Source organism: Anneissia japonica, unplaced genomic scaffold (assembly GCF_011630105.1).
Source record: "Anneissia japonica isolate Jap-2015-1 unplaced genomic scaffold, ASM1163010v1 scaffold1489_len2284818_cov182, whole genome shotgun sequence".
In the NCBI taxonomy this organism is placed as follows: domain Eukaryota; kingdom Metazoa; phylum Echinodermata; class Crinoidea; order Comatulida; family Comatulidae; genus Anneissia; species Anneissia japonica.
The window spans coordinates 1,663,204-1,670,385 of record NW_022698455.1 but is presented as its reverse complement, the minus strand read 5'-3'; the positions used below and the strand labels follow the sequence as shown (position 1 = coordinate 1,670,385).

Below are 7,182 nucleotides of genomic sequence, written 5' to 3'. Positions count from 1 at the left end.
CAACACAGTATGGTAAGTGTAAGAGTATAACAAGAAAGAGAAATATCAAGGCAGTAAAACAATTTTCCATCCCTACAATATATTTGTGATACAGAAATAATGCAAGGAAGTCACTACAAGTGTTCAAAATTGTCTTCTCATTCTAGTATTCTCTTTGCATTTTATCCTTTGGAACTAGCCTAGTAGAAATCATATTGTGGCACACACTGATAATATGCATATCAAAGACTCATGCATTTCCTCAAGTGGCTACTTCTTGAAAAAAAATCAAAATTTGCGGGGCTAGTACCTTCTGAAGCAATTAGCAAAGCAATCAGACAATAATATCTTGGAGCCAGACGATTTTTCTATAACATTACTGTATGAAAATACTCCTTGAGAAATCTAATGTATAATTGAACTTTCTATTTTGAAATTGTTCTATCCATATACCAATATAAACAAGAGAAACAAATTAAATTACAGTCAGTCAATCCTATACTTAAAGAGAAATGGACTGCATGAAAGACAAAATTCAAACCAAGCATTTTTAAAGCTTTGTACATACTGTACTATCAAATTTTCTTTGACAAAAACTACCCATATATAGTCATGATGTGCCTATATATGGTCATGATGTGCCTATATAATAATAATAATAATAATTTGGATTTGTAAAGCGCAAAATACATAGGTCTCTATGCGCTAGAAATTTGCAAATTAAAATAAACTAAAGAGATGAGTCTTGAGACGATTTTTTTTTTATATATGGTCATGATGTGCCTATATATGGTCATGATGTGATGTCATCATGACCATATTTAGGCATGTCACATGTTTTTGATAGTCTGGAGAGGGCATTAGATTACTTTACTGGTATTTCCAACCAACATTACTGAATGCCGACAGGATGTGCTTCACAGCAGAAATACTCCAAAGAAGCCATTCATTTTCCTACGCTGAATATCGCTGTGTCCGTTATAAACCATTCTGTCTGAACTAGGTCGTGTGATTCCAGCCGTTGACAGTGTCTATTGTCCTGAGAAAATTTCTCGAACATTATTTAATATGTTTAGTCAATAACTCCAATACTCTACTTATAAAACACCTACACAAAGCCATAAAAATTGGTACTTTCATGAAACTGGCTAGACAACCTTTAACACTGAATAGTACAAAGGTTATAATATAGATATTATGAATTCATGCTTCTAAGAAATTTTTAATTAACAGAGAGAAGCTGAGAAAAATGAATAATGCAATAACTGAGCATGCTAATTTGATAGACCTAGTTCTACTGTAGATGTGACCCAAATTTAAAAAATCTTTTTCTCAACTCTCCATCTCCATCTCCCGAAACACACTTACCCAAATATCATGGGCGTATTCTGTGCTGGAAGGGGGGAGAGGGATGCAGATGCACCCTACTCCCCATGGCATTAAATTTGTTTCATTGAGTTCAAATACTAAAAATGACCATTAAGTTTCATTGGAATATGGATTTAGATCCGCATTCTGAATTCATCCACACCCTAGTTCTGCATTCTCAATTTTAACAAATCACTCCACCCCCACCCCTCCGAGGATAAAACCAGCCTATGCCCCTATTCCATTATAGAAAAAGAGACTGCTACAGTAATCAGTACTATTTTTGAGGAATCTAATTTAGATTCATACACTAATAAATTTGTGAATCATTAAAGTAATATTAAGAACAATCTCATTAACAACCTTAATAAAAAAAAATTAATAATAATAATTTTTGGATGGTGATAATAATATTGATGATGTTGATGATGATGAAGGTTACGGTGATGTTGAAGATGAAGATATTGATGACGATAATGATGGAGACTGTGATAATGATCGTGGTGGTAATAGTGGTGGCAGATGTTGTAGCTTTGATGGTAGTAATGAAGTACTGTAGGTTGTTGCATGAAGACCACAGCACTACCCTATTTATACTCCTATGACCAAGAGTAATGAATATTTACAACGTAATGTTTTAATGTACTGATCTTTAATATGATCTATGAATAATTTGTTTGACTTTTTCTTGTGATAATGTGAAAAAAGTGTTAAAGTTTCACTACAATACACTATGAAAGCAATGATGTAACATATGGTCATAGTTTGATGTCAATTTAACGCTACATTGCACCATCTCATGCATATTAATAAGGAATGTTCCTGTCACAATAAGGCCAGTATAGAATTAACATGTTTTAATCGTACGTTTAACATCATATGAAAATGTCTGTGATGGGATACTAATCCTAGCTCATCACAAATGTACCCTCATAAAACATTTAACATTCACATATCCATGCACACATCATCTGCATGAAATAAACTTGCATAGTCATGTGCATGCATACTCAATTTCCATTATAAATTGTAATCTATTAAAGTACTAAGCCTACAATTCATCATGCATACCTAACGCATAATTGCATATCAATACTCCGTGATAAACCCTCTTACACATTAACACAATACATTCTATATCTACTCTGCTGAAAGAAAAAAATCAGTACATGTACAAAATCGTTAAACACAACAATGTATTCCACACGTTGGGAGGACGATTTACCCAAACTTGTCGCCATCTTAAAATGTTTTCCCTAAAGATATAGATGTACATCAATGCGAATGACTTCTATAATTGCTGTACTTATATTTACCGGCAAGAATCTATGCTGTGGCATTGCAAGGTAGAATGTTTTTATCCAGCAGCTTTTTATCTCGGTGCATAATAAATAAATCACCAAACATCTTAAACTATTATTTCAGCTTCTTTTTTACAATTCATACCCAAACACTGAATAACAAATGCATTGGTGTATTTCCTGAATTTTGTAATAGGAATGACATACAAACATTTCCATTATAAATTATTACCATGAAATCAATGCATATCGAGCCTGGTGAAAATAAAATTTTGAGATGCGAGATGTCAGCAGGTGACAAGCTTTATTGATGATGATCCCAAAAAAACACTTTATTAAGGGAAATGATAAAATCAATTTAAATCACAAAATATATCAGAAAATTATGGAAGACATTTATGATGACGAAAAATTATACTGCAACTACTATTTTGTGCAGTTATGATTTTTTTGTTGTAAATATAGCATTTTCAGTCAAATCTTTTTTTTTTACTGCTGTTGTATGACTTTTTTTTATGAATGTGTAATAAATGCCTTCAATTTAACTTATTTAAATTTATATTTGTAGTGTGACATCAGCAAATGAGAAGTGCTATTGATGATGATGACGACGACGATGATGATGATGTTATAAATGAAATGTTATCAATGCTTGAAAAACAATTCGCTAGATTTAGAATAGTTCTCAAAAATATCAGTTTATTTTAGCATCATGAAGAAAGCTTTTATTATGATTTGTGCTTAAAATTCATTCATTATCTCTCCATAATATAAAAAGTGTATTTTTTAATCCTTTTTTAAGAATTACCAAAATGTACAGATTTTTAGAAAAGTAGCCAAGCTTAACTAGATGTATGATCTCTCTCAAATGTTTTTACCATTATGACAATGACAGATATTTATTATCAAATTGAAAGGATTTTTTTCACAGTAATACAATTTTTATATCCATGAATTTAATTTAATAGGATGTGAAGCACTTTATAAATCATTCTAATCGATGTAGATGGGTGTTCAAAAAAGTATCTTCTACTACTATTAGCCATCTGCTATGGTTTTCTGATAGAGTGAAGTTCATTTATATTAAAAGATATTTTGCATTAGAAAATGCAATTAGAATGATGTTTTGCTAAACCTGATGTGTTATCTTTACTGCTATACCATGGTTACTCTAAAGGTAAACTCAGTAATTCCCCAAATACTTATAAAAAAAATAAAAATTAAAAAATTATTATTATTAATTATGATTTGAGATTTGTTCAGTGAGAGCATGGATGTATCGAGAAAATAAATTTAATATTGAACACACTCCAAAATTCTAAGGTCCCGTTCACACGTAAAGAATATTTTACCAGCCTTGTCAAAATGTGAATGTAAACATCTCCAACTCGTCCTGAAGCTGACCTCGTTTCGGTGACTCTGGTGGTAGTTTTCAGCCAATGACAACAAGTGCAGGTACAATGAAGTAACCGGAGTACCTTGGGAGTAGCGCAAGGCAAGCCTTATAAGTGTAAACGTGTCATAAGAGAAGTTACACTTTTTACACAAATCATATGTTTCATCCTATTACATCATCATGAATTATAGATAATCATGCAGATATCGCTGTAAAAATGATGACCTCTGACACTGGTAAAAATGATGACCTCTGACACTGGTATTATGGCACAGTACCAGTCAGGCTGCTATGGCACAATATACAAAACACAGGTCTCCCTCCAATTAAAGACCACTTTAGGACCTGGGGTTATTTCCATGTTCTTTAGCAGCTATGGTCTCTAATTAGAATAATAAAGACATTTGTTGATTTGGGACCACAGGAAAGTGGTCTTCAACTAGAGGGGTCTTTAATTAGACGGAGACCTGTATATAATTTTTTTTTTTAATGTTTAACTATTTAAGAATTGAACACAGTACAAACTGGTATGTTCGTCATTATGCTGAAATACTAAGCTACTGAACCGAATCCATCAAATATGGAAAGTATAATTACTGATGACTAACGAGGATGATCTCATTAAAGATGTACACTAATGAGTTGAAACTAGAAATACGATGTTGCAGATCTATGCAAAGATAACAATAACATAATGTTACAAAAACATTAGCATGCTTGTTTCTATGCCACTATAGCCTGAGAACACGTATTATTCAAATTAGACTGTTTGCTTATCGGCATTTAGCTTGTATATAGCAACCATCTGTCGTGAATAGAAAGAGAGGGAATCAATAGTCGAGCATTTTCGCCGCCAATACAACCATAATTCTAAACTATTACAGGCTCGAGGCAAACACTTCAATATCATTTAATAACATAAGTATTCAAGGACATTCAAAACCAAGGACACTATATGTGGCAAAGACAAGGCAAAGAAGTCACTCTTCGCAAAAAAAAAGAACTATTTTTAGTTAATAATACAGGGTTAAACAGTACAATGAAAGTTATAAAATGGTAAAAGAATCATTTAAATCCGACATTTCGTTATGAGGTTACAGGAGTTTAAACATACAGCTGTTTAAAGAACAGTATTTGAGAAATCAGAGTTCAAAGTTTACGATTTTGGGCATTTCTCAGGCTTGTTTTGGCCACTATCTCCAAAACACGATTTGCGAGGAGTGACTGGTTTTGCTTGTCTTTGCCACATGTATTTTCATAAACAAAAAGAGAAAAATTATAATTAGGTTTTTTGGAAAATTATAATATCTAAAATGAATTTAGATCTTAAACTGTGAAAACCTTATTATGCCTCCATTAAATAATAATAATAGAAAGAAAATAAAATTTACATCGATTATGCATTTATTGGTAATTTACTCACATGAATAATTCATGCAATATGCGATACCAATTTGTTATTGGCAACGGCGATGACAGATAAACTGTATATGGATGAGCATTGCAGAAAGGTTTTTCACACTAGAAACCTTAAATATGTACGATATTTGAATAATTCCAGCCGTTCACTGTTAATATGTCCCTATGGACTATTAAGCTGTACAGCGCTTATCTAGCCATCAAGGCCATCCTGTTTCAAACATTCCCGAAACTCCGCTACAGAATTCGCAATCACTCGGCATAATGTCTGTTAGTCTAAATCTTTTAATTAATGCAAATTACGCTGGCAGTCCACTTAAGGGGGTGTTGTAGACACGTGACATGTTTGCTTCCAATATACGACGAGATGATCAATAACATATGTTACTAGGCATCTCGAGTGTTTAAACAATAATTAAAACCTTCACAAATTTGTCTCCCACAAAAATTTCTGAAACAGCTTTAATGCCAGTTTCCTATTTAACAGCCAAACATACTTTGATCATTATATTTATATATGAAATGACTACGCTGTATAATGTATTCATGTATTCTGTATAAGTAGGTTATAGTATCTTTATATGTATGTGTTAGTATGCTAGCATTTTATGGTATAAATGTTAGGAGCTTTGAACAACTAATGTAACTTTCGAGAGGACAAATAAATTTGATTCTGATTAGATGGTTCATGAATAAACTATTTTTCATCTTTATCTAATGTTATGATAAAAAAAAAATTAAAATAATTAATGGTATTAGTAATAATTATAAATCATTTTATAAGCAAAATTATTACTAATTTGATACAAGGTGCTAAAGGTAGACAATAAATGAATATTAAAATATATAGAAATAAACATAATAAACTAAAGAAAAAAACTAGGAGGTTATTTCTACATTTTAATAAGATTTAAGAAATCACTAAGAACTTGCTTTTGCTTTTCCTTTGATAGTATATTCAAAAACGCAGTGGTAAAAATTATTTATCTAATTTTAGAACAGATGAAATAACATCAACACTACATTCTCATTTATAAAATATTATAAAGAAATCAAAGCGTATTCAACCAAAGAAGTTAATACCTCCCTGACCAAACCAGGTGGGAAGAATAGTGAGATGTGCAATGTCAGGAGATATTAATGTTGTAAAACTTACAAAAGTTATTACTGTAATGTTATGATGTTTGAAAATAATTCCCAGATTTAGAATAGTTCTCAAAATCTCAGTATATATCACCAGCTAAGAGAGTTATTATTAATGATAATGTCAATTACTGTCAATAATAATAATAATAGATTTAATGTAACTAAATCATTGGGATAATCACTCTCAATTCCTATCTCTATACATTGTAAAAATACCAAAACACTTAACTAGTCTTAGAAAATAGCTTCTAGATCTATTGGAATCCTGATAAAGAATCGAGGTATTTTGAAAATAGGGTGATAGGAGAGGGGCAGGGAAACTAAATTTTCAGAAAAGAGTTATGAGGTAACAATCAGCCATTACTCCCCTGTTTTTTCATAAAATTATGTGATCAACTTGATATAAATTTAAATATCAATGCGCAACGAAGCTTACAGCTATTAATAATGCACTATTAATGTTCTTCAGCTACTGCATTATCAGATTAACTCCAGCACCTTAAGGATGCTATGATCCTATATTAATAGATTTCATAAAGTATTTTATATCTTTGAAAAATTATTATTAGCATT

The 7,182-nt window shown here is 31.4% G+C and overlaps 1 protein-coding gene across 5 annotated transcripts in view; it reads right to left on the bottom strand.

The window, feature by feature from the left end:
• LOC117102598 (putative complexin-1) overlaps positions 1-7,182 on the bottom strand; it is a 38,801-nt gene that overhangs the window by 12,021 nt on the left and 19,598 nt on the right. The window lies entirely within an intron of this gene.